Here is a 27069-nt window from a genome sequence, read left to right as displayed (position 1 = left end):
GGTGGGGGGGCGGCCGCCATTGGCCGGGGGGCGGAGGGGATCCATCCTGAGGTGATCTCCGCTGAGGTGATCTCCCTCCTGGCCTCTGTGAGGGGGCAATGTCCCAAGGGGCTGGGGTGATCTACTCTGAGGGGACCTCCCTGAGGTGATCTGCTCTGAGGTGACTTCCCTCCTGGGCTCTGCGAGGGGAGCCCGTCGTCCTGTTTGCGGGAGCAGTCGACGCCGGCCCCGGGGGCTGTTTCGCTTCCCGCGTTGGCCTCTAGCGCGTCATTTTGCACGGGCGTGCAAAAAGGTTAGCGACAGCCAGGGTTAGGCACTTCAGTAGTGACCGACCACCACATGCATTTCCTGGGGGAAGTGGGATCCAATTTATGCTGAAAACTACTTAAAAAAACAAATACCCAAACAGGCAATTTATAATCGGTACCAGAAGTGTCTTGAAGGCGATCAAAATGATTTTTGCTCGTTTCCTACAGATGGTCTTGTCTTCTAAACAGTAGATCAGAGCCTGGACACCTGACTTCTTAGTTTGGCCCTGCTTCTGACTCCGTCTGACGGTTGGATGGGTCATTTTTATTTACTTCTGTTGCATGTTCCACTATGACCAAAATTAAGTCAATTGGCAAAAAAAAAAAAGTTTGTAAAACATTTTAGGGTTTCTGGGTATGCGAGTGTATTTTAGTTTAAAAGTAGCATGTCTTTTTCAAGTGCAGGGAAAACTGGCTCTTTAGAAAAAAATGTTATGTGCAAAATTTTGGCATGGAATGAGTGTGAACAGTGGAGCTGAAAGCCTCTGGAAAGTAGCGTTTACCGTGGGAATAAGTGTAATGGCCTCAAGTAGAGTCGTATTGTTAAAAAAAATTTCTGAGTAATGCAAATATTTTTTCCTTCACTTTCATCCAGATGAAAGAATTGTGCAATAAAGTTTAGCTTTGTTTTTGTTTGCTTGCATAAAATTTAAAAAATGCTTCTTAAAATGAATGATACATATACAGTCTCTATAGGTGAGATCGTACCAATATTTTGAAGAAAATATACATGGAATTGTTTCTGTTTCTATCTGTCTGTCTGTCTAGGAGTCAATATATCTATGGCGGGGTGGACAAAATAATATATATATATAGCTCCCTCCCCCCTTCCTCCGTAAGTTGAAAATCAGAGTACATATTTATGGATTTGGCATTGTTTTTCCCAGCAGAGAAAAAGCGCCCAAACACGAGAGCCACACTTCACAACTGTTAATGCATTTCAGATGATTGTCGTGGGTAGATACAGTTTTGTAAACAAACTACATTTTTGTGTCATCGCTGTAACGTGGTTTCTACAGTATTGATCACTTTTACAACAGAAGAGAAGACTTAAAATAACATAGACATGATTATATTGTTCTCTTTGTAATGCAGAAAGATAGCGTTTATTTCAAGTGATTACAAAAGACCACCTTAACCAGGCCATTTCCTTAGGCATTTTCCTGAATATGCTTGCCAGATCCATCTTATGTTAGATATGTTGTTATCAACCTCAATGTATTGCTTTCTTATGAGTTTTATGGGATCTTGCAGGTTTAGAGAAACTAAGCATGGGAAGTGACCAGAGTCCTTGTATAGTAATGACAAGAAATTGAGCCAATAATTTATTTATTTTCTGTGGGAAGGTGAAAATACTCCAACATTTCTATTGGTATGCCATTGTTTTCCAAATACAGTGAATAGTTAGTACTGTGGGTGCAAGAGTCTTTGCTGATAAACATTTCACCCAGTGTGTAACCTGTGCCTCTACTTCATCTGTATGATTGCCCATATTATTGTATTTTTCCTTAGTTACAGAGGAATCTGTCAGTAACTACATGGGCAGAGGATAACAAATACTAATTAATGTCTAAAAATTGATTCTAGCAGCCTGGTTTCCCCTGCTGTGCTCCAAAACTCTCAAGTGCACTCCTTGTTTCTTTAATTTCATGAAGTACGTGTGCTTTCAGTTGCTGCTTAAACCAAATAGATCTTTACTGTGCCTGCAGCAGTGAGTTCAGGTCTCCTGGCCTCTTAAAAGTCCAGCGCTTAAAATCTTTTGGAAGAAGAAAAAAGGGAAAGGGGTAGTGAGGCAAATGGCTGGAGACCAGTGTTAATGGCTTTCACCCTTGTGTCTATCCTAGGTTAGGCAGGAGCGAGAAAGATTAGATCTAGATCCAAGTTTCAGGTATGTTCTGATTTGGTACTTTGTCCAGAATTGTGTTTTGTAATAAATAAAATACTCTGAGTTATATTATTCCATGACAAATGAGAAATATATCTTTTTTTTTCTTTGTTTTGACTCCTAAGACTCCTGGGACCTGCAGATATGTGGTGGTAGTTGTACATGACCAATTCCCTTTGATTTCACTGCAAGTTGTTTGCAAACACTGGCTGCATAACCAGTTCTCTAGTATTCCAAACTATGTTTAAAAAAATTATGTTTGGAGTAATAGCTAATATAAACAGGGAAACACAGTCAAGAAGTGATAGAGGAGCTTGTCCCCAGCAGTACAAACCAAGTTGTGTCGTGGCAATTTTTGCTAGTTCAAAGAAACAAGAAGCATAGAAATATCCATGGAAAAATAACACTGCAACTGATAATGGACCAGCTTGTTGTTGCCTTCCAAACAACTATTCAGTGCATGAGCAAAATCATGGGCTGAATCAAGAAAAATGAGTGTACTCATAGTGGAGAGCATACTGAGCCTGAGTAGTGGAATAGAAAGGAATTGAGTCAGGAAATTAAACTTTACTCTGAAAAGTCTATGAAAAGGCTTTACTCTCTGCTACATAAAGAAACCAAAATGAAAATCCATCTAGTGCAAAAAGAATAAAATCTGATACAAATTTGGAGTCATCTTCCACACAAAAGTAACAGGAAGGATCGTTTCAGGTCAGTCCTATTTTTTAGTCTCTCACAGGCTTCCTGTTTACCCTTAGGGGAAGGTTAAGCTCTGTGCCTCAGTTTCCCCCAGAAGTGAAATGGGATAACAACCGCCCAGGGGAGTGGCAAAGTTTAATTGAGTAATGCATATAGAGTATTTTGAGACCATGGGGTGGAAAGATTTATTAATGCAAAGTATTGTTAAATACATGTAACCCCAAAACAACAGGTAAAACATCTCTTAATGATAGGGGCTAGCCCAGAAACTGCTTTTTGCAATATAATGTATAGAAAGTTTCCATTTTCCATTAAAGATTGCAGCAAAAAAGTTACTTCCTCATATTGCTTTTGCTAGTGTATACTTGTGATAATGTTTCCTGTGAGCACATGGCTCTGTAAAGTGTATTAAGTATACCTGCATCTTCACAGTCTAACAAGAGTACAAACTGAGGTTTAGCAATCGCTTTACTGGGACATGGACACTGTACTGTTGGATTTTGTGCAGGGTTTGCAGTACTTTTGCCACGCCTTGCCAAACCCAGAGCAAGGTGGTCTCTAACTCCATCCAGTGTCAGAGCATGATTTGGTGTGCCTTGCATAATAGCATCTCAGCTTGCCACCAGGAGAGAGATCCAGTTTTCTGTTACCCAGCGATGCCAGACTGAATATACAGCATAAAGCGATAGTGTCATACATGCTAGCTTCTCAGTCTTAGGCTGCTCCCATTCATTCTCTTTAATATGCAACTCATGATGCCTCTGGCTGCTGTGTTATGGGTCCCCCAAGTTTTTTAATGTAGATTGGATGTTGCCTTTTTATTTGTATATCAGGGATAATAATGCAGGGACATATGACCTCAACAGGAAAAAGGAAGAAATCGAGTACCAGCAATTTTTTCCAAGCTCGAACAACACATCAGTGGTCTACTGTAACCTGTATGTCACTTCTCAAACGGAGTCTAAAATGTTGTTTGTCTATCCGCAAATATATTTCAGTTTATTTCTGCAGAACTGATTATTCTAAATACAGTCTGTGTACTGCAGATTTTACTTGGCAGATGGAAAGTACATTGCACTTTTTGTGCAGGGAGTTCTTAAGAATATTTATTTGGTTTGTCCTATAATGTTTCTTTGGCAGTCAAGTCCGTCTTAACTATTAGGTGCCAAATATGCATATGTCTTTGTTCTGAAAGAGTTGGTTTTTTAGCACAAAAGATATGCAGTGATTGTAGATGAGTCCTTTTCTATAGCAAAGATCATAGATACTTTGTGTCAAGCCCAAACATTTTTCCATACAAAAGTTAACAAGTAACTTCTTTCTGTTGTAGCTCAGCTTCTAGCACATCATATATGTTTTTGTAGCTAGCTTCTATTCAAAAAATGTGCTTCCTCTTGCTTTACATACACCCATCCTCTTAGTTTTGCTTGGGATCCACGTTCATATTTCTTTGTTGAAAGTCATGCAGTTAACATTGCAATGAGGAAAAAGTAGGGAGTAGTTTAAATGCAAGATGTTCATTCATATATTTAGTTATTAAGTGTGTGATATCAGAATAATCTATCACACTTTTACTGGTGATGTTAAAAAAAAGAAAGCTTTAAAGACTACCACAGTTGTCCAGTGTAATCTGCACAAACTAGTCACACCACCACACCCAGTAGTATCTGCATCAGACCCATCTCTTCTCTATGATACATGGCAATCGTTTAGAAATCTAGCTAGTCTGGGCTTAAAGACTTTGACAGAGACTTCAGGTCTTCCAATCATTTTATTTTGCATTTGATTCAGTCTTGGGTATCTTGATTTAATTCTTCAGCATCCCTTGTCCAGAGCAGTTGAATGTGGGATTGCAGAAGAGCAAAAACTTCATGTTCTTAAAGAAATATTTCAATCTATTAATAAAAGGTGTATATTTTCAAAGAAAAGGTTTCTTTGTAAAACATGAAAAATTGTGTTGGGTAGTTAAGGGTAGAATTCAGTCTGTTCTTGTAATTAAAACCATTATTTTGAGCAAATTCATTCTTCAGTAGTTGCCAGATTTTTATTTTAGCACTGCATTTCCTCACGTCCAGAAGCTGCTTCTGAGTCGTGTATTTAACCTATGCAAAAGACTGGCCATTTAAACACATCAGCTTGTATCTCCAATTTACCAAAATTCCAAGTGTGTCAATAAAATAGTGAAAACAAACCAAAAAAATCTGGCTCTGATTTCTTTGGGCCGTTACAAAGTCTTTGTGATAAACTCTGAAATAGCCAAATTTGAATATACAAAACCAAGTTCGCAGTAAAAGGCTTGAGGAGCTTACTAGAATTTGGTTCTTAATGAAGACAGCTGAACAAGTTGGACAACAACGCAAAACTGGGCAAATGAGGGGTAGGAAGTCTGATTACAGTTCTACGTTTAAAGTTCACGGTTGTGCACACTGAGGTCAAGAAACAAAACCCATTTTTCACAATTATTTGAATGAATGAAATATGGTGGTTTAAATTTTTTTCAGTCGGCCAACACAGAAGCAGTGAACATAGCCAAAACCAAAGGAGTGTTAATATTTAACAGGCCCGTGTGTGTGTGTCCCAAAAAAAGAATTGTATGTTATTTTTCACACTTGGTGATTAGTTTTTGATTTAGCAGTTTTCAGGAAAGCAGGTTAGGATCTTTAGTTTCCCTAAAAACAAGAGCCATCAGCCACAGAAAGAGAAAGTGACTGCGCTAAATTTGCTTTAATGGCTATGAGAGCTTTCAAGTCTGACAGTTTAAGTAGTGAAGATGAAAGTGAGGACAGTTCTTGGGCAGGGGACTGCAGGAGAAATGCAATTCATAGGACATAGTTACTACTGTAATTACGAGTGCAGCTGCTAAAGTAACTTCTGCCAGTACTAAAAAAAAATCTGTCATGTCCAGTAATCTGTTGTGTGCAGTGGAAGTGATAAAGATGGGAACAGAAGTAGCACAATATTTTTTTCCAGTTGCCAGCTCTGGACTTGTGTACTATACAGCTCTGTTTCCACCTGGTCTGAAATGGATGCCAACACTTTACTTTTGTAAAGTTTACAGGACTTTTAGGTGTGCAGACTGGAACGAAACCATGTGATTAAAGCTGGCCAGTTTTTTTCTTAAACAGTAAATTTGCCTCCCTTCTCCCCTCCTCCCCCCCAAAAATGTGGTTTGTAAGTGACTGCAACTTTGTGAAGCCAGGTCCAATTTAGTAATTTCATCTTTAAAAAAAAAGTGTCAGTTTCTAAAAACAGCATCAATATATTTCATTACAGTATTTTAAAATCAATTTTAAAGGGTTTTAAAAGAAGCTAAATATCCTTAAAATCAAATGAAATGCATCTCTTTAGATTTCAGTCAAAATTCCAAGAAACTTTCAGTTTGCCTCAAGCCAAAGCATCTCTTACTTCCCCTGCACTTAATTTTTCATTTCAGTCACAAACAAAAAAGCCCCTGTGTTTGCCCAACTGTATATAACCTAAAAGTCAAATTGTCCTAACTAAAAACATAGCTAAGACTGTCTCTCTCATAATTAACACAGCATTCATCTGCGACTCTTAAGTGAAATACCTGTTCTTACCCCTTGTTGAAGTGACTTGCAACAGGTCACATAGTGGGTTAGTGTCAGGCAGCTCTAGGGTTTGGCAGCAGAATCGATTTCAATGGTCGTGGAGTCTGCATCTGCATCAGCAAACCAAGCGTCACCTTAGCAATAACAGGAACAACTTTGCTTTGCCACATAAGCAAACATTTGTATTGCTTAATGGTAGCATGATGTTAAAAAGCCGTTCTCCCTCATTTTGTTCATTCCTTTCTTCCTCCTCTTCAAAGGAGATCGCATTTCAGTTTCTCTTAAGAGTGAGAATGAGTTACAAACTTTTGCTTTTTGTTTCTAGAGAAACTCTTTGTTTCTAGAGAATAAGGAAGATGCATCATGCCTGTCATTGGTTCTTTTCGGATGGGGAGATGTGGTTTGACATACCCCTTCTGCCCTGGTACTTGAGCAAAGCCTTTGGTGGTGTGCTCTGTGAAAGGGATACTCTAAATGGAGAGTCAGCTGAATAGATACCTCTCATGACACGTGGATGGTCAACATGAAGTTGCTTTTTACAAAGGTATTTTGTGAAAACCTGTTCTAAACATGGCTGTCTCTGTTCCTGTTGAAGTCCATGGCAAAAGTCTCATTGCTGTCAGTGAGGGTGGGAGTGTGGCTTATAGAGCAGAGGCCCTAAAAATGCAGTTTCCTTAGATGGCTTCAGGATTCTGCCTGGAAACGCTCTGCCCCAAACACTTCATGCCTGTGCATAAGCAGAGTGGTGGTGAGAAATTAAGCTCATCTGAAGTTACCATATGCCTGGGTATTGTTTATGCATACACTGGGATTCTGCCTTAGAGTGAAGTCTTGTGCCAAGCTGTTTATCCTGAACATTATTATCTTGATCGCAGATAGTTGGAATTGCCTTCAAACAAACAGGCAGCCAGGATCAGCTGACACGATCTTTCAGGCATTATGTGGATACTATTCATGGCACATTCACACTTTGTGCAGATTTGGAAATTCCTGTCACCATCTTGTATGGTCCTCAAGTCCCTGTGTTCGAGGGCATGAAAGAAAAAGAGGTCAAGGTCAGTTTTCATTTAGATTTTTTAATTAAAAATGGATATTTTCAAAGTCAGGTTTCTTCATAAAATTTATTGTCCCTGCATTTAAATTACATTCCAGACCAGAATTGTTTTTAATTCTCCCCCTACCCTTTTCTTCCTTCCCTTTTTCTGAGAGTAGGAAGGGGAGGAGAAAGATGGGAAGCCAGGTGCAGTTTCTTGATGCTCCATCTGTTTCAGTGACTTTGTAAACTTTTTCTATAAGATTGGGAAGTAGGAAAGCAATACTTGCACCCATTTTGTAGATGGATAGATGTAGGCACAGAAGATAAGTGTTTTGGCCAATGTCCTGCAGGATTCGGGTAGAGAGAGGCAAAAGTCTGAGATCCGCCCTAGGCCTAACTAAATGGCCTGTTTGGGGTCACATAATTAAGATTATTTTTATGTGCCAACTGCCCACAAGGTCACGTTGTGGCTAGCATCTTGCCTGTCTGTCTTTGACTGCCTAAGGCAGAATAGACTTGCACCTTATAGACTAACTAACTCCAAGATGTATAGAATTAGCTTTCATAAGCAGAGAGCTAACTACATCCAATGTCATGAAGGGACAGTACCTGTCTTTGACTGCCTAGGCTGTATGACCAGGTGCTCATTTATAGCTGGCTCAATGGCAAGGGTGCAGTGATACACGTGTTTGGAGCAAGTTCCTGAAGCTGTACTAAAATGCCTTAAATATTTGGCAAACAAGGTTTTTTGGGGTAAATGTGATGTCTTTTATTAGACCAACTGAATAGTTGGAAAAAACATTCTTTACAAGCTTTCAAGCAGAAAAGATATCACCTTTGCTCAAAAAGCCTTGTCTGCCTATGTCCTTAGACTGACACAGCTACAACCTACACCCCCAGAATATTAAATATTCTGGGAATAGAATTTAGGGGTAGAAACTAGACATCTTCACTTCTTCCAGAAAGAGTGCTTCCTGAATATTTGTCGTGCAAATAGCTTGTATAATAAGTTGCTGATTCATGCCCACATCCCCAACGTTCTGTGTTTTATAATCATTCAGGATTTGTTGGGGTTGGAGGCCACATGACACATCTTCTATCGGTTGTATGCCTAATTATGCAACTAAAGCGATCCCTTCTTCAGGCACTTGGGAAGAAAAGGACTGGTGAGAGAAGCTGATTTCATAGACATGCTGAAATCCCGCCTAGTGCTTGAACAAGAAGGTATTTTTTAATTGAAATGAAGAAACTCTGCAGAAAAGATATGCAGATTGTAGTCCAGAAACTTCTGCTAAAACAGGAACTGAAGATTAAAGTGTTAGGATTTTTAAAAAGGTGAAACGGTGATAGGTTGAACAAGAAATCCAAGTGGAACTCAACAAGGCGGCATCTCAGTGCATCTGTGCTAAAGCTGTAGTGGGGAAGTAGTCTATTGTCCGGGGTAGGAAGAGTGGGCTGATGTCACACAAGTGAACGAACATGGGCAAGGCCCCAGTCTTGTTCCTGCTGAAGTCACTTGGAGTTTTGCCATTGGTTTAATCAAGAACAAAGTTGGGTCCCTGCTGTTCAGAAATCACAGCTTTACTTTCACAGTGCAGGTAAAGAATCAGTTTGACACTGCAATTTGTGGTGGGTTTAGGGCTGCTGGAAGTCAGATCTGTGGTTAAGCTGTAACATTACATGTGTGTTAAAGGACCAGACTCAGTTGGCAATCTCAAGTGCTTGTTGCTTTGACCTTGTCACCCTTCTTTTTCCCATTCCTCTGTTGGTTCCCCCACCTCTGTCTCGTCTTTGAGGTCCTTGAATGACTTATTCCCACCCTACCTTATTATTTGTAGAGGTCAGTTCCCACCTTCAGTTGTGCCGGGATGCTAGCCTTCATTGTATACTTGTTATATTTTTAAACAATCACCTTTGTGCCTCTCACATGGGAGGAGCTCCCTGAAAACATGTGCAGAGCTACCACGGTCTCTTTCTGACCCCTAATGTGATGCCTACAGAATGCATCTGGTTCTGTATTTTCAGGGAGCACAGTGCCGCAAGGCCCTAATCCATGATTAGGGCCCATAAGCAATATGATAATGCAAGTAACAGGAAATATGTAGTATTCAAGATTTGAAATGGCAGCGATAGCTAGAAGCAGATCTTGTTGAGCAGGGATCTCCCATCTCTCATAGACATCAGCACAAACTTCTTGTGATTGAAAGAAGGAACACAACCAAGGCAGGTGTAACACCAAGGCTTTCTGTGGCTAAGGATGAGGCAGTAGAAGAAAATCATAGAAAATTATAGCAAGGCTGGAGCAAGCATCTAGAACACTTTAATTGTTTTGCCTTAATTTAATATCCCAGCTTTGTCATCCAAGACTGATCATCATGAAAAGAATTGGTCAGGATAAAGACAGGTCTTTGGCATGTAGGGATGCTTGTACACATGATGGGGTTTAGTCCCCTAAATTGAAACAGTGGGTTTTTAACTGTGATGATTAAAAACCCTCCATTTTAATTTAGGGGCTCCATCACTGTTAAGGTGAGGGGCCCAATTCCTTTTTTTTTGTTTTGTGGAGCCTGTCAGCATCTCCCTCAGCTGGGGGGTGAGCTGCCTGTGGCCCCTGAGCTGCAGGAGGCCCCAGACCTTCTCTCCACGATAATGGCGCCCCTTGGGGCCACCCACACAGGTGGCTAGTGGGCAGGTGCTGCCCTAGCTCACAGGCAGCACACAGCCCAATCCAACTGTTCTCTGAGCCTGAGCTGGAGCAGCACCCCCACAGGTGTACAGTGTGACACAATTAAACAGCAACAAAGGCCAATTTTCATCTTGTGAACAAGTGCCTCAGGACCATAGTGGGCCTCCCAGGACATCAGGGCTGTTCCAGGACCGTAGTCCTCTAATTATCGAAAGCCTACCTTTAATTTCCAGCCTAAGCTTTATTCACAGCCAGTTTATATCCATTTGTTCTTGACCCAGCATAGTCCTTTAGTTTAAATAGCTTTTCTCCTTCTCTGGTGTCCCTCTATATCTCCATGTATTTAGAGAGTAAGCCCACCCCTTCTCAACTGTTCTTTTGCTCGGGGCCACAAGCTAAGATCTCAGCGTTCTCCCTAAGACAGACTCTATTTCCCTGATCATCTTAGTAGCCCTCCTCTGTTCCTGTTGCAGTGTGAATTAGTCTTTCTTGAACAAGGATGACCAGAACAGTGCATGTGATCTACATCAATCTGTGCCTCGCTTGTGACAACGGGGACCCGTTGTTGGAGGTTCTGTTGTTGGATACTGTACTTCACAGGCAGCATAAAAACACAGAAGTATAAGTGTCTCAGAATGGCACATCAAGGCAAAGCAAACAGCACACAGAACAAGTGGCTAGAATCCAAACCCTCCCATCACAGATTGTTGTGACAGGTGAGAGGCAAACTATGCCAAGGCTAAGCCCGACACAGTCTTGCAATGGCTTGCTACCAAATTAAAAGAATTCCAGGATGGACATTGTCACATGGTGCATAAAGTCCTGACAGAGAGAGGAAGGACTTGCTGTAGTTAATAAACCATTATCCATTTCAAGTACAGTGGCTCTGGTGTAACTGTCCTGGAAAAATAATAACCCCCTTTTCATTTTATCTTTGCTCATTTAGACCTGACAAAGGCAGACCGCTAGACTTAATACTAGGTATTAAAAACTGAACTTTAAATATTTGAAGAAAGGATTTGTCATTTTCTGAGCCTAAGAGAATCCCGTCTCAAACAGAAACCAACAGACTGGCCTGACCATATGCATGGTTCTGACCGAATACACCATTTTACACGATACCCTTCCATCTCACCTCCAGCAAAAATTCTTCACTCCCATCTCAGTACTGGGTGCGTCTACACATGCATTAATGTGCTTTAGTTAATGCACATTAAATCTAGTATGTCTGGACTCCTATACATGTGCACGGAGCCTGCTCTAATGCATTGGAAATTCAGTGCATTGGGCACAAAACTTGACACACTCAGGCAGCCTTCCACGTCACATGTATCAGCATCACTGTGTGTCTCCATGCTGAAAGAATGGCAGTGGGGTACCTTGAAATAAAACATGTTCCATAAGCTTTAGTTCAAAGTGCCCCACTGCCATTTTTTCAGCACTGGGATGCTGATGCACATGACACGGGCGCTTTTAATTAGCACAGTTTGCTAATTAAAGTGCCTGGCACTGGGTCCCACACCACGTGTAAAAATGCCCTCCGTTGTCAGGTACTAGAAAAATGTGCGTTAGCTTGTCTTAATGCACATTAACTAAAGAGCATGGTTTTTCAGTGGTACTTTAATGCCCATTAAAATGTGCTAATGCTCATTTCACAGATTTCACAGATTTCATAGACATTAGGGCTGGATGGGACCTCGGAAGATCATCAAGTCCTGCCCCAGGGGAAGGAAGTCAGCTGGGGTCACAAGATCCCAGCAAGATAAACATCCAGTTTTTTCTTGAAGACGTTCAGAATAGGTGCTTGAACCAGCTCTGATGACAGGCTGTTCCAGACCTTGGGGGCTCGGACTGTAAAGAAATTCTTCCTTATGTCCAGCCTGAAATGGTCCCACAGGAGTTTATAACCGTTTGAACTTGTCATCCTTGGGGGGCTCTGGGAGGAGCTTCAGGCCACAGTCCAGAGACTGAGCCTGCGCGCATTAAAACACATGTGTCGATGAGCCCAATTTAGTTTAAATCTACATTATTGAAAGTCTGAGTATTTTGTTCTGGGAAGGAAAGCCCAAACAAAATTTAGGAAAATGAACAAATTAAATATCTTCTACAGAATATTCACAACATGCCCTCACCCACGCAGAATGCAAATAAAACTTCAGCATTGCACAAACAGGACTGCAAATTCATTGCTTACTTAGCTATACATCTGGTATGCACAACACATTTTTGGGCATATAATGTTGATGCAAAATTTTGATAATTTAGCCTTGCGTGTTTATAGTGTCATTAGTGGCATGGTCCATTCCACCCCCGATGACACCTGTTCAGAATATCTGCATTTACTAAGCCTTCAGCATGCATGCTAAATGAAACTTAATACACAAACTTTGGATTGTGCTTGGAAATAAACTAGACACATGCTCAGCAGCTCAGAAACACTCTTACTACTTTTATGTGACTTGTCTCAGACTTTGAAATTTCCCAGGGGTTGCAACATCCTGTGTATGTTTAAAAGCAAAATAGAAAATTGAAATGGAATGAAGCACATTCCTCACTCTGTCCTTCAAAGTCTATGAATATCACTTTGGACCATCCAGAAATCAGTTGTATTTTTTTTTCTTTATTACGTATAGTTTTCCTATTTTTAAACAAATCTTTAAATTTAAGCTTTTCCTGTTTGTTTGAAATTTTTTACATAAAAATTGGGTGACAGTAGGATCAAAGCTGTAAGGCTGGAAATACATAAAGAATGAGGTTCAAAAACTATTAAATATTGTTAAGATCCCCTGTTAGTTTAGTTCCAGAAAACATGGCAGGTTGAAGAAAACAGCTTGATATTCAGTTTAAACACTGCTTTTCAAGTTGTGCACAGAAATGTTATATGTGCACTCATTTATATTTATTAACAGACATTTGCACTTGCAAATAAGGTAACTGCATGTCTACCTGGTTAATTTCTTGAAAATAGGTACAAAAAAATTGTGGCAATTTTGGAAGGCATCTTTAACAGCACAAACTAAATTAAGTGTATCCATTCTCATGAACAAAAACTTATATAATGCTTACCAAGGAAAATGGAATTTCATATATGTAAATAGGTAGATGTGCAGGGTGAATTTTCAGAATATAAGAAGCCCATTATAGAATGCAAGAATCAATGAAACTGCCTCCCAAATATATAAATGCGATAGCTGTGAATGCAGATGTTAGATTTGGTTATTTGTGCAAGTGATCTCACAATTGTCTTATTATGTATTTTCATGTGTACATATTTGATTTGTGTGCATGAGCACAACATTTGTGTATTCAAATTAGAAGCCAAATGACATGAGTCTTTTTTTTTTATTAGGGGTTCTGAGATTTTGAACTTTCAGAAAAAAACCCAAAAGAAATCAGGCCTTTATTGGTCACATTACTTATAGAAAGACCTGCAGGGATGTATACGTCAGAGTTGCTTACTACACAAACAGAAGCACTTGCAAATTTTATAAGCATGTCTGTGGAAATCTACTAAATGTGAAAGCTCTAATGTAGGAAAAGCTTTGAAAACACGTCAAGCTGAAACACATCAACTCTTCAGATTGCAGAAAACAAAACAACACCATGGTGTCTTTAAAGCTTTGTCCCGTGCTGTTGAATTTCACTGTCAGAGACATTTCTGTCACACTTAGAAAGTGACAAGTAGGAGGACTGAAAAATAGATGTGAAACTTAATCAGTTCACCTCATTTTTTAAAATAATTTCCTTGGAAACCTTGTTTACAATACTTCCAGCATTATGGGTGTAATATTCCAAACCTCACGAGCAAGCTATTTTACTTGATGCAGATTTCAGTACTTGGATGGATGAACATTATGGAAAAGAAGGCAGTTTAGTGGTTTCCATAAACTGGGAAAACTCCCCCTTTGCAGCAGAGAAATACTTGTGAAAAAATTATTGGGGGAGAGGTAAAACTTCTTAGTGTAAATTATATTGGTTTCAGTATGTTGGTGCAGTGTAAATCATTTGCTGAAAGCAAGCAGGCTGCTACCTGCCCTTCTGCCACCCAGTGGTGAGGCACCTCAATAACCACCTACTGTGACAGCTATCCTGGGATAGCCGGACATCTGTCTATTCCTGATAGCGGTGTAATCTGCACCAGATTTAAAAATTAAGTGCAATGTAAATGATGCCAGGAATAGGCACGAGAGCAGAGACGTGGATACAACTTTGTGACAGAGGCAGAAAGTGAGGGCTGAGAACATGCAGCCTGCCTGAGCATGAGAAGTTGAACAGCTAGGCTGTCTTGATATCCATAGTCTATGCTCAGAGTGTGAAAAAGATACTCCAAAAGTTTCTCTCTGGTGCCGTGATGGTGACTTGATTGTTATTTATCACTTTTCTATTTTACACACCTGGAGAATCATATTTTACTCAGTAGAAAATAATATTATTATAAAGGTAGGCTTATTGCCATGTTCTCTCAGTGCTTCCATGCATGGATGTCTACTAAAATATGAATTAAAATCAGCGGTAGCATAATTTTTGTGGCGGGAAAGAATTGCTTCTAACTGCTGTATGGTATCAATGATAACCTCTGGGCTAGCATTTCAAAAGTCTTTACATGCCTGAAGACTCATTGATTCATAGAAGTAGGGTCGGAAGGGACTTGAGCAGATCATCAAGTCTGACCCCCTGCCATGGCAGGAATGAATACTGGGCTTATATGACCCCTGGTAAGTTTAAGCTCACATGACCCCAGCTAGGTAGTTATCAAGCCTCCTTTTAAAGACCCCCAGGGTAGGAGCCAGCACCACTTCTCTTGGAAGTTGGTTCCAGATCCTAGCCGCCCTAACCATAAAGTAATATCTCCTGATGTCCAGCCTGAACTTCCTCTCAATCAACTTGTGGCTGTTGTTCCTTGTTATTCCAGGAGGTGCTTGGGGGAACAAGTCTCTCCCTCTCCCCTCTGTTCCCCACTGGTAAGTTTATAGACAGCCACCAAGTCCCCTCTCAGCATTCTCTGTGGAGGCTGAACAGGTTCAGGTCCCATCGCCTCTCCTCATAGGGCCTGCCCTGCTGCCCCCTGATCATGCAAGTGGCCTCCTCTGGACCCTCTCCATGTTGTCTGCATCCCTCCTGCAGTGCGGTGCCCAGAACTGGACGCAGTCCTCCAGCTGCGGCCTGACCAGTGCCGCATAGAGGGGGAGGATCACCTCCTTGGACCTGCTTGAGATGCATCTGTGGATGCAGGACAAGGTGTAGTTGGCCTTCCTGACTGCCTCCTTGCATTGACGGCCCATGTTCATTTTGGAATCGATAATGACTCCTAAGATCTCTTTCTGCCACCGTGCTTTCAAGAAGGGAGTTCCCCAGCCGGTAGGTATACTGTTGGTTCTTACTGCCCAAGTGCAGCACCCTGCACTTGTCAGTGTTGAATCCCATCCTGTTCTCATTTGCCCACCCCTGTAACCTGTCCAGGTCCAGCTGTATCCTGTCCCTCCCTTCTAGCATGCCCACCTTGCCCCAGATATTGGTGTTGTCAGCAAATTTGAATAGCGTGCTTTTCACCCCCTTGTCCAAGTTGCTAATAAAGGAATTGAACAGTGCAGGCCTGAGGACCGAGCCCTGGGGGACTCCACTGCCCACCTCCTTCCAGGTCTCCAGGACTCACAGGCAGCTAGTAGTATTTTCAAAATCACCAAACTCATTGATAATTAAGAGTTGAGCACCTACCCTGCCTACTGCTCTATAAATGCCACTAGGATTTCAGCATCTGCTTAGCCTCCTCAATCCCTTTATTTAATCACTCTAGCAGTGTATATAGACTACATACCAGTGTGCTCCAAGACTATTTGGGAGCTGTAATCCTCCCTTACAGGTAACAGCTGCATCTTTGGGGCTGTGTTAGCTTTTGTGGCTGATGCTCCACATGGAGGGTCTTTCTCATGAACTGACAACTGGTACTACTGCGTTCAGGGCCTTCTGCGCATAGGACTGGGCAGGAGAGACACCAATATTACCCTCCAAGTCATTACAGGAGTCTCCAGATCTCCTCAAAATTAAGTAGCAGGTTATCTGGGTTGGAATCAGCTAGATGAGAGTGGCACTGCAACCTGGCACAAGGTATTTCATGACACTCAGCTCTGAGGTACTTCTTGATCACTGAATCAATCATTCAGCCAGCTGCTGATGGGAGGAGCATTTGACTTTTGATACTGTCACAGCAATTATCATGGGATTTCTAGGTTACTTTATCACTCCATCCAGAAAGAATGCAGACGGTCTATAGACGCTTCCTCAGCCTGATGGGGGGTGTTTGTGCCCAAAAACTTGCAAAGAAGAATTTTTCCAACTATTTGAGTTGGTCTAATAAAAGACATTGGATTTACACAAAGAACATTGTCTGCCATCAGTGAATACACTGCAGAGGATGTTCTGTACTGAATAGTGAGGGATCATACCTATGACGGCTCCAGATTTGCTAACTCTTGTCATCCGAAGGTAAAGATAATGCATCCTGGGCCTGTGTAAAGTAGCAAGAGTGAATGGTGACATGTTGCAGTATTAGTCGCTGGCTTGTAATGATGCAGGTGATGACAGGTCACCAGACCTTTTGGTTTACTCTTGGCTTCAGGTGTTTTACTATTTCCCCTCCTCTTACAGGAATGTCTATAGCATTTGAACCTAAATTGTGAGTCAAGCCTGAGACCAGGTTTAAGGATTAGAAGGAGTGGAGTTAATGGGATGAATTTAAGCAGAGAAAGAATTAGGCTGAATAATTTGAGATGTGCTGCTCCCCTCACGTACACAAGCACGACAATCACTATAAAGCAATCTTGTTATATAAAAACTTTTAAGCCCAAGAGATGTAGAAACAAATCAATGGAAAAGTAGGTTTTTAGGGTTGGTTTTTAAAAGCTTGGTGCAGTGGCATCTGGCTGGGGCATCCTGCCCGTCTTGGAGGAGTAGGGCTTGGTTTAGATACCACAGAGTCTTGGCACAGCCCTTGGCTCATGGGTACATTCCCAGGATGCAGACATGCACACTTTTTGTCTAGCAGCTTATCCCAGAAACTGGGACTTGCAGTCCAGCCTCCCACCCCCAGGCCCAGTCCCGAGAGCTCACCCTGAAGACATCCTGTCCAAGGTGCTCACAGAAGGGGTGAGCCTTCTGGTCTGCGGCTGGTCTTTGCAGGGGGCAATGCACACAGGTAGGGCAAGGCTTTGCGCAGCGTTTCTAAGTGTACCATTGCTCTCATTTCAAGAGAGAGGCAGTTACAGAGCAGGAGACAAAACAGCCTGCTTCCTACACGCAAACGGCTTCACTTAACTCACCCTTCCTGTGCCAGGCCCGGAGGTCAGCTTGTGTCCAGAGGGGATCCCTCTGCCCATCAGAGCCCTGGTACGGTAGCTCCCCTTGCAGCCTGAGCTCCTTCCCCTCTGTAACTTCCCAGTCTCCCGCAATCAGGCAGTTTGGCCCCAAGCTTTCTCCAGGTGATCACAGTCCTCTGCCAGGTGACTCTGTTGCCAAGGAAACCTCTCCCCTGACAATCCAGTGCTCCTCTGTAGGAGCTAGCGTACTGTCAGCGTTTTTACATTTCAGGGGTGCCGCCGTTCCGTCAAAGCCCCTCTGCTGCACACTCCGAGCTGGTGCATTTTGGATGCTTGCAGACAGGAGGGAAAGACCAGCTTTACCATCTGGAGGGAGTTTGCAGTCAGACACGCCTGTGCTGAGTTCTTCTGCTAAAACAGAATCCCTAACTGGAGAGGCGCCCCAAATCTTCACGGGGGAAGATGAGCTGGATTTCTGCAGGAGCGAGCTCCTCATCATCGGGGTTGCCTTGGCACAAGCTTGGTTGCCTGCTGACTTCAAGTGCAAAGGCAGACGCTCCGAACACCAAGAGGTAGATGAGCACAGAAGCCCAGGGGAAGGTCCTCAGGAGAAGGTCTTGATTAAACCAGGGCCCATCCCCTTCATAACTTTGCATGCTCACAGAAGCTGCCTTGCACTGAATTGACCACTTACTGGGCAGCCGGCATGCAGAATGCCGAGCTGGCTGAATATGATCACGACAGCTCAGATCAGCAAGCAAGCCGCGGCATTTCTGAGCAAGCTGTAAGGAGCAGCTCAGCCTCACCAACAACCCTGCAAAAAGGGAATGGTAGGAATTGAGCCTGGAGGTTGGCGGAGCATGCCTTGTTGTTACCAGGTCATTGCGAGGCAAGTAGCAGAAAACATTATCACTGAGCCTGCTACAATCCCTTGGTAGGTGCTGGGGCCTGAGAGTTCTTTTAATGATATATTTAAATTTAAAACCGGTGCTGGAGGTTATATCACGGGTAATGTCCTGTGTTGGCAAAGGAAGGGGCTAGGGGAAATTTCATCTGCTGTGGAAGTCAACAAAAGGCACCAGAATGTCTTACTGGGTTTCCTGCTGAAGTACCAAACAGCAGGTAATGTATTCCTTGGTTTTTGTTAACAACAAGTAGATGTCTGATCTTCCTGCCAAGGCAGCCAGATGAAAATTAAATTTGTGTCTAAGCAGTGCAGAACTTTCAAATAACAGCCACAAAAGCATCGGGCATTTTTCCTTCCCTGCTTATTTCCTTGACTTTCTTTCAAGATAAGCATGTGTGACTTGGCTGTCAGTGCAGCTGTAACTCATCAGTGAAAAGAAATCAGTGCCTAATACATAGAATCAGATAGTCCAAAAAGGCAATAGCAAAAAATCACCTTTTCTTTATGTAGATGAATGTGTCTGTTCACAGAATACAGTTTCTATTAGCAAGGTACTGTTAATTTGTTGTCCAGAATGGATAGAAAGAGCATTTAAAAATTGAAATCATTACCTAGGTATTGTTAGGATTAAGATGCTTTTATCAGGACAGACCCTGGAGTCAGGAACTCACAAGTCTGTATCTTTGATTTTGATAAGTGGGAGGTGAAGGAGTTTGAAGCCCGGACTCAGGGGAGCTTCACAACGTGCTCCTGGGCTGCATGGAGCATCTAGCTATCAATACAGTATTATACACTTCAGGAGAAAAGAAGAATAATAAAAAATACTCCTTGGTATCATGGCCTCAGCCTGGGAGGGATGCTTTTGTCTTGTTTGTCTGGGTTTTTTTACTGCAGATCTGAGTGGGAGAGAAGGGTTTCAGCTATTTTTAGATAATAATAATAATAAACAATCAAACCAAAAGCCTTTGGCATATTCAGAGGGTTTTGTACTCAGATTCCTTCACTTTAGTAAATCATACCAGTATTCATCAGGTGAGTTGTTCCTCATTGAACCTAATAACTTTGCTTATTTTCAAATCTTTTACTGCTAGAAAATGTGAAGGTAGCATTGTTTGGCATTGGCAATTACGTAGCTCACCGTTCCACTAATGTCTGTTGGCAAACAAGGAATATAACCAAGTAAAAAGTGCCCATTTGGACTATAGAAAGAACAGCCCCGTACTCCCTGCAGTCCGTCAGGGCGGTCACTGGCACCATATGTTCCAAATCCATGTTTTTCCAGAATTTTAAAAGAACAACTGGAGTGGCATTGTTCTGCATTTGGACATCCTCAGACTGAGCTTAAGGCCTCTTGCTTGCAGAAGGGGCAGCAGCATGAATCAGGTCGGTGCAATAACTCCTAAAAGCATTAATTGGGTCCCAAGGCACTGGGTAGCATGAAACTCTCTCGGGTATTGTTTGCCAGTGAGCAGACTGATAATAAATGCTCTTCTCCTGCATTGCATTAGGCCAGTACTGTGTACTGTCACTCAGTATCCTACCAAATCAGCTCATGAGGGGGTGGAGAACCTGGGAAATGTAGGACTGGAGTTAAGCGTCTAATTTTCCTTTCTAGGCTATAATACACACAGGACAAACGTGGTTTGGAGACACCACCTTTTGATGATGTAGTAGGCTCTGCAGGTGATTCTGGGGCAGCATCTAGGAAAGAGGTATGATAGCGTTTAATAAAATGTGTGAGATGAATAGACCTGATTGGGAAACAGGAGCTCAACCAATGGACAAGAAAATGGCCAAACTGCTGTATATTTTCCAGCTCCTTTTAAAATCTCCTTTTTTCCTAGAGACTTTGTTTCATTTCCCTTCAATTATTTCATTTCTTCTTCATTTCTCGTTTCTCTGGATATTTTTTGAAAAGCTGCTGTTTCGGTTTTGACCTGAAAGGGGGAAAAATGAGTTTGCAATATTTTTATCTTCTTTATGAAGTATAAAGGGGGGCTTGAAAGGTGAGCTTAAAAGGACATCATCTTGTTTTATTCCCTGGAAATATCAGAAATTTCAAGCTTGACTTTCATATTTCTATTAAAAGACTCCTTGTGTAACTGAGAAATGGGGACTGGAAGGCTTTTTTTAGCCCTTAATTGAGGGGGCAATAATTCTGATGTCTCAACAAAGAGCTTTTCTTCCTAAGTATTTGACTTAACAGGTACAGACAGAAACCACAGGGTTGTAAATCCTCTGAATAAAAATCACTCCCCTCCTTAAACATGACCTCCTTCCATGGTATCTCTGATGCCATAAACTCTCTTGTTACCCATAGTAGAGACCTGTAATGTAAGATGTCAAAAACAAACAGGAAGAAGTTATCTTTAAATAAAGCAGCCCAATTTGTTATACCGTTTTAATAACTGGCTAAACACATACAAAGTATTTTTTATGTAGATCATCTTTAATAGTCTGTATAACAGCTTTTTTAACTCTTCTACATACAGTTGAGAAACTCTTCTTTAAATAATTCAAAGTCAGGTTGCTTATTCTCAGTTTAATTTTATATTGCTTATCTGTTCTTAAAGGCCATTGTGCCATCAAAAGGTATCCTGAGAGATACTAAACACCTAGAACTCCACTCGGTAGCTCTCAGGACGCATCTGCACCTGAGGCCTGTTGCAGGTTTTGCATACAGCAATCTGCAGGTGAGGGCACTGATGGCTCAGCTACTGCAGTTTAACATTTATTCACCACAGGGTAAGAGCAAGTACAGAAACAACTGACAAGTGGCAGATACATTTTTAGAAGAAGGCATGATGGGAGTTTACTACGGATGGATTTTTCTACCGTGCATGACAGAGGGGGCTGAGATTTTACTGAACAGCGAGAGATTCAAGTCCATGAACGTCAACACATTTTCAGTTGTTTTTAAGAAATAATACATCCAATTGAATGTTGTGAGCAACAAAAATAGCTATTGAATGTACAGAAGGCTGTACAAAGTCAGAACCCAGCAACAAACAAATCGTTGCATGCGAACAAGCTTGTGCTGTCCAGGGCAGAACTTTGCTTACATTGAGGGGAAAAAAGGTTTTCTATCTTAGAACCATAGGAAAGTAGGTCAGAAAAGGGCATTTAAGCATGTGCTCTGGGGGTGGGGAAGGCGCTTTAATTAGAGCAGCTCTAATTAAAGTGTCCAGAGCATCATGTGTATCCACGCCCCTGCACTGACAAATGGCGGCAGGGGTGCTTTTACTAAAGCTCGTTGAATGTGGTGATAGAATTCACTATCCATTGTAGGGCAGGGATGTCAGCCAGTAGGGCAGAGGTGCTTGACTTCAGGAAGGATGACTTCAATGCGCTTAGGAAAACAGTGGGAGAGACCCTATGGGACGAGGGACTGGAGGGGAGGGGAGTTCAGGAAGGGTGGTCGATCCTCAGAGCACAGAAAAGGTCCATTCCTGTATGCAGGAAAGGTGATAAAGGGGCCAGGAAGTCCTTTTGGCTTACCCAAGGCATCAAGAAATGCTTAAAAAAGAAATAGGAGGCTTACAGACAGTGGAAACAAGGGGTAGTCACCAAGGAGGAATACACAAGTATAGTCCGTATTTGTAGGGAGATGATAAGGAAGGCAAGGGCAGCAACCGAGATCAGGTTGGTGATCAGAAGACAGTAAGACGTCCTTCTTTAGGTATATAGGGAGCAGGAGGAAGACCAAGGGAAATGTGGGGCCCTTGCAGAGTGGGCCGGGAGAGCTGATAACAGACAGTCAGGAGAAAGCTGAACTCTTTCATGAATACTTTGCGTTGGTGTTCCTGCTTCCGAATGGTGGTTGCCCACCTGGTCGGATACTGGACAGATGCAGGGGGGCGATTGCCAACCAATGGTCAATGTTGAACTGGTGAGGGAGCACTTAGAGTGGCCAAATATCTTCAGGTTGGCAGGACCAGATGGACTACACCCAAGAGTGCAGAGGGAATTGGCTGGAGTCACTGCAGGACCGTTGGCGAAGGTATTTGAAGACTTGTAGTGCTCAGGAGAGGTCCTGGAAGACTGGAAAAGGGCCAATGTGGTGCCAGTCTTTAAGAAGGGGAGGAGGGAGGATCCGGGAAACTATAGGCCAGTCCGTTTGACCTTGATACTGGGTAAAATTTTGGGAAAAAGTACTAAGATGTTATTTGTGAGAGTCTGGGAGAAGGCATGATGCTGAAGGATAGGCAGCATGGTTTTGTTGCAGGCAGGTTGTGTCTGACCAACCTCATCTCCTTCTATGAGCAAGTAACAGACTGCTTAGATGTGAGAGATGCAGTTGATGTCATATACTTGGATTTTAAAAAGGCCTTTGATATGGTCTCCCGTGATGCTTTTATAAAAGAACTGGAGGATTGTGGGCTGGCAGAGTCCACTGTCAGGTAGGTTGGGAACTGGCTAAGAGGTCAAACCCAGAGAGTGCTAGTGGATAGGTCTGTATTGTCTCGGTAGGAGGTGGCCAGTGGTGTCCCGCGGGGTTCGGTTCTTGGCCCTGTGCTGTTCAACATCTTTATCTATGATTTAGATGAGGATGTGATAAACACACTGGCCAATTTTGCAGATGTTACTAAGTTATGGAGAAAAGCGGTCGCGCTAGGGGACAGGATGTGGATCCAAGCAGACCTGGACAAGCTGGACAGGTGGGTGGAGGGGAACCGGATGCAGTTCAATAAAGATAAATGCAGAGCGCTTCATCTGGGGAGAAGTAACCAGCGACACAAATATAGGTTAGGAGGAGATGTCCTGGCCAGCACGATGGCTGAAAGGGACCTCAGTGTTATGATTGATCACAGGATGAACATGAGCTGCCAGTGCAATGCTGTAGTCAACAGAGCTAGCAGCATCCTGGGATGCATTAGCTAGTGTATCTCAAGCAGAGTAAGGAAGTGATACTTCCTCTCTACTCGGCGCTGGTGAGAGCCCAGCTGCTACTGTGTCCAGTTCTGGGCGCCGCACTTCGAGGAAGACATGGAGGGTCTTGAAAGGCCACACGAATGATGAAGGGCCTGGAGGACAAACCTCATGAGGAAAAACTAAAGGATCTGGGACCGTTCATCCTGGGGAAGAGAAGACAGAGGGGGACTTTGTGGCCATCTATAAATGTGTAAGGGGTGAATATCAGGAACTGGGAGAAAACCTGTTCACTAGGGCACACCAGGGGAGGACAAGGAGCAATGGCTATAAACTGTTAGAGGATGGTTTTAGATTGGATGTAAGGAAAAACTTCTTTACAGTACAGGTGACCCGAATCTGGACTAGATTTCCCAAGGAGGGGGTGCAGTCCCCAACCTTGGACGTCTTTAAGGGGAGACTGGACAGACATCTTGCTGGGACCATTTGATCTCAGCAGCCTTCCTGCCCAGAGCAGGGCGTTGGACTCAATGATCTTTCAAGGTGCCTTCCAGCCCCGCATTTCTACGATTCTGTGCTGCCATTTTTCAGCATGGGGATGCTGATACATGTGATGCTGGAGTCTGTGATAGTTACCACACTCCAGCAGACTTGATTAATTTAGTCTGCTCCCATGTGCTGTAATTACAGCATGTCAAACAGCCTCGCTGCACATGTATAGGTGCCCAATAAGGGACCTCAGGAGGTCTTTTAGTCCAGCCCCCTCCTCAAGGCAGGATCATCCTTTCTAAACCATTCCAGCCAAATGTTTGCCTATTCTTCACTTAACTTCCATTGATGGAAATTCTACAGGCTCTCTCAGTACGTTACAATAATTAATCACTTTCATAATCGGAAAGGCCCTCCTATAAGCAGCCTAAATTTCCCTTGTTCCAACAAGAAGTCCATTACTTCTCTTGTCCCCTGTGGAGAAGAGGGTGGTTGTTCATCATCCTTTTCATAACAACTTTCTTTATTTCTGTCTTTGAAAACTGTTATCGAATCCCTCATCAGTCTTCTCTTTACCACACTAAATAATGCCAGTTCTTGTACCTCAAGGTTATGAGACCTGTAATCATTTTTGTTGATCTCTGAGCTTTTCCCAGTTTGTCCACATCTTTCTTAAAGTGGGGTGCTCACAGTTCTCCATGTCAGGCCTCATTCATGCTGAATAGAGTGGAAGCATTGCTTCTGATTTGCATGAAATCATAGAATCATAGATCACGAGGGCTGAGAGGGACCTCAGGAGGTCACATCTAGTCCAAGCCCCTGCTCAGACCAGGACCAGCCCCAACTGCATCATCCCAGCCAAGGCTTTGTCTACCTGTGTCTTAGAAACCTCTGAGGATAGAGACTCCACCACCTCTCTGGGTAACCTGCCCCAGTGTTTTACTACCCTCCTCGTGAGAAAGTTTTTCCTAATATCCAACCTCAACCTCTCTTGCTGCAACTTGAGCCCATTGCTCCTTGTCCTGTCGTCCTTGCCCCCACTGGGAACAGCCCAGCTCCATCCTCTTTGCAACCCTCCTGCAAGGAGTTGAAAGCTGCTATTCAATCTCCCTCAGTCTTCTCTTTTCCAGAATAAACAAACCCAGTTCCCTCCTCCTCTCCTCACCAGTCCTGTTCCCCAGCCCCCAACCATTTTCATTGCCCACTGCTGGACTCTCTCCAACATGTCCACATCCTTTCTGTAGTGGGGCATGCAAAACTGGACACAGGACTCCAGATGTGGCCTCCGCGGTGCTGAATAGAGGGGAAGAATCACTTCCCTCGATCTGCTGGCAACGCTCCTCTCAGTGCAGCCCAGGATGTCGTCAGCCTTCTTGGAAACCAGGGCACACTGCTGGCTCCTATCCAGCTTATTGCCCACTGTCAGCCCCAGGTCCTTTCCTGCAGAGCTGCTGCCCAGCCCATCACCCCCAGCCTGCACCAGTGCATGGGACTGTTTCATCTTCAGTGCAGGACTTTGCACTTGTCCTTGTTGAACCTCATGAGATTTCTTTTGGTCCAATCTTCCAATTTGCCCAGGTCTCTTGAATCCTAGCCCTACCCTTCAGTGTATCTTCTACTCCCCCAAGCTTGGTGTCATCTGCAAACTTGCTGAGGGTGTGCTCCCTCCCATCTTCTAGGTTGTTGATGACGATATTGAAGAAAACCAGTTCCAGGACCAACCCCTGGGGCATGCCACTTGATACCAGCTGCTAACTAGACTCTGAGCCATTAATTACTACCCTTTGAGTCTGATGATCCAGCTAGTTTTATGTCCACTTAACAGTATATTCATCCAACCTGTTCTTCCTTATCTTGTTTGCAAGAATGTTGTGGGAGACTTCAAAAGCCTTGCTAAAATCAGGGTATATCACATCCACTGGTCTCCCCACAGCCACAGAGCCAGTCATCTCATCATAGAAGGCAGTCAGGTTGGTCAGGTGTGACTTGACCCTGGTGAATGCTCCTCTTATAGTTTCATAGTTTCATAGTAGCTAGAGTCGGAAGGGACCTAGGTAGATCATCTAGTCCGACCCCCTGCCTTGGCAGGAAAGAGCACCGGGGTCAGATGACCCCGGCAAGGTGCTCATCTAACTTCCTTTTAAAAATCCCCAGGCTAGGAGCCTGCACCACTTCCCCTGGAAGCCGGTTCCAGGCCCTAGCCGCCCTGACTGTGAAGTAGCGCCTCCTAATATCTAATCTAAACTTACCCTCCGCCAGCTTGTGACCGTTATTCCTGGTCACTCCTGGCAGCGCACGGGGGAACAGGGACTCCCCCAATACCCGCTGATCCCCCCTGACCAGTTTGTAGCAGGCCACAAGGTCCCCCCTTAACCTTCTCTTGTGGAGGCTAAACAGGTTCAGGTCCCGTAGCCTCTCCTCATAAGGCCTGCCCTGCTGACCCCTGATCATACGAGTGGCCCTCCTCTGAACTCTTTCCATATCGTCCACGTCCCTCTTGAAGTGTGGCGCCCAGAACTGGACGCAGTACTCCAGCTGCGGCCTGACCAGTGCCGCACAGAGGGGGAGGATCACCTCCCTGGACCTGCTCGAGATGCATCTGTGGATGCATGACAGGGTACGATTGGCCTTCTTGACTGCCTCCCCACACTGCCGGCCCATGTTCATCGTGGAGTCAATGACGACTCCAAGATCCTTTTCCGTCTCCGTGCTGGCAAGAGGGGAGTTCCCCAACCTGTAAGTGTGGTGCCGGTTCTTCCTCCCCATGTGCAACACCTTGCACTTATCAGTGTTAAACCCCATCCTATTCTCCTCCGCCCACCGTTGCAACCTGTCAAGGTCAGCTTGTAGCCTATTGCACCCTTCTAGGGCACCCACATCCCCCCACATCTTAGTGTCATCAGCAAACTTGAACAGGGTGCTTTCTACCCCGTCATCCAAGTCACTGATGAAGATGTTGAACAGCGCGGGCCCGAGGACCGAGCCCTGCGGGACCCCACTGCCCACGTCCTTCCAGGTCGAGAAGAACCCATCCACTACCACCCTCTGGGTGCGGCCCTCCAGCCAGTTGGCGACCCATTTGACCGTGTGGGCATCGACACCACAGTCTCCCAGCTTTTTGATGAGGACAGGGTGAGAGACAGTGTCGAAAGCCTCCCGGAAGTCCAGAAAGACTACATCCACAGCAACCCCTGCGTCTAATGATTTGGTGACCTGATCGTAAAAGGCCACCAGGTTGGTCTGACAAGACCTGCCACTGATGAACCCATGTTGGTTGCCCCTGAGCATGCATTCCCCCGCAAGGCCCT

At 43.6% G+C, this 27069-nt stretch overlaps 1 long non-coding RNA gene across 17 annotated transcripts in view; it reads left to right on the top strand.

Annotated features, from left to right (window-relative positions):
* LOC149852009 (uncharacterized) overlaps nucleotides 1–27069 on the top strand; it is a 34903-nt gene that overhangs the window by 276 nt on the left and 7558 nt on the right. For 2 of the 17 annotated variants that reach the window (XR_016439366.1, XR_016439370.1), the window contains exons 1-2: nucleotides 41–18068; nucleotides 20019–20115. The exons of 1 other annotated variant lie outside the window; for it this stretch is intronic. This is a non-coding gene — a long non-coding RNA (uncharacterized LOC149852009). Of the gene's footprint in view, nucleotides 1–40; nucleotides 20116–27069 lie in introns of those variants that run through there. 14 more of the 17 variants (XR_016439361.1, XR_016439367.1, XR_016439372.1 and 11 more) reach the window with 13 other exon arrangements.

This window comes from Crocodylus siamensis, chromosome 15, assembly GCF_052110815.1.
Source record: "Crocodylus siamensis isolate JL-2025a chromosome 15, ASM5211081v1, whole genome shotgun sequence".
NCBI lineage: Eukaryota > Metazoa > Chordata > Crocodylia > Crocodylidae > Crocodylus > Crocodylus siamensis.
The sequence above is the reverse complement of the archived record's forward strand: the minus strand, read 5'-3'. Positions and strand labels throughout refer to the sequence as shown.